General features: G+C 43.6%; 1 non-coding gene across 1 annotated transcript; it reads left to right on the top strand.

Moving 5' to 3' along the window:
• The first annotated feature begins 828 nt into the window (after positions 1 to 828).
• Positions 829 to 935, top strand: LOC131238113 (small nucleolar RNA R71). Its single transcript, XR_009167528.1, has one exon. It is a non-coding gene; the product is annotated as a small nucleolar RNA R71 (small nucleolar RNA).
• Positions 936 to 1,267: the final 332 nt, after the last annotated feature.

The following is a 1,267-nucleotide window of genomic DNA, read 5'->3' as shown; positions in this document are numbered from 1 at the left end:
CTGTCCCTTTGGATTAGCCTCAGGTTGGCTAGGGAACTTGCCCTTCTCTCTCTCACTCAATGTGGCAGCTAGTTGACCCATTTGTACTTCTAGCTTGGCAATGGATTGTGCATTTGCATGTAAGCTTTGCTGGTTGGCCAGTAAGGTTTGTTGGGTGTCTTTTTGGAATTGGAGAGAACTCTGCATGAAAAGATGGAGTGTATCCTCAAGAGATGGTTTCCTTGATTGTGTAGGCAGTTGTTGATATTGTGAAAACTGTTGAGGTTGTTGACTGCCAACTTGGGAGTAAGGTTGCATAGGAGGATAGATGGTCCTCCTTGTTGTGGTCCTTTTGCCTAAGAGAAATTTGGATGTCTAGCCCACCCTGGGTTGTATGTGTTCGAGTAAGGATCATTCCCAGATTTTTAAAAAGTGTTCATAGCATGAACTTGTTCAGAGAGAAGTTTTGGGAATGCTGCACCAGATGGACAAGACTGCATAGGATGGGCAGGACTAGAACATGTGGCATATGCCTCGACTTGAGCTGTTTGTGGTGGTCCACTATTTAATACCAGAGCATCAACTTTCTTTGTCAGGTTATCAAGCTTGGCGCTCAGCTCTGGCATGACTCCTATCTCATATATACCACCTCTCTTTTGTGGTTGGGGACTTCTGTCACCTCTATTTGAATAATCCCATTGCTGGGAATTTTCGCACAAGGTTTCAAAGAAGTTCCACGCTTCGACATCACTTTTGGTCATGAATGACCCTCCACTGGTGGCATCAACCATGCGATGGTTCTGTGGTGTCAGACCGTCATAGAAGTATTGAACTTGTTGCCACTTCTCAAAACCATGGTGAGGACATTTAAGAAGCAAGTCCTTCCATCTTTCCCAACATTCATGAAAGTGCTCGCCCTCTTTTTGTGTGAAGTTAGTAATTTCTCTACGGAGGGCATTGGTTTTGTGAACGGGGAAGAACTTGTTTAAGAACTTCTTAGATTGGTCCCATGTAGTGATAGATCCAACTTCTAGAGAATTCAACCATGCTTTCGCCTTATCCTTCAAAGAAAAAGGAAACAGCGTAGGAGGATCGAATCGTCTGAGAAGTTTTGGAACTTAAAGGTGGAGCAAATGTTTAAGAATTCTTTCACATGATGATATGGGTCCTCCTTGTCCAATCCATAAAAGGATGGCAACAATTGTATGACTCCAGGTTTAAGTTCAAAGTGTGCTGCCGTAGTGGTTGGCAATACTATGCATGAAGGCGCATTAAATTGGACAGGAGC

This window comes from Magnolia sinica, chromosome 2 (assembly GCF_029962835.1).
Source record: "Magnolia sinica isolate HGM2019 chromosome 2, MsV1, whole genome shotgun sequence".
Lineage (NCBI taxonomy): Eukaryota > Viridiplantae > Streptophyta > Magnoliopsida > Magnoliales > Magnoliaceae > Magnolia > Magnolia sinica.
Note: the sequence above shows the minus strand (reverse complement) of the source record. Positions and strands in the feature narration are given on the sequence as shown.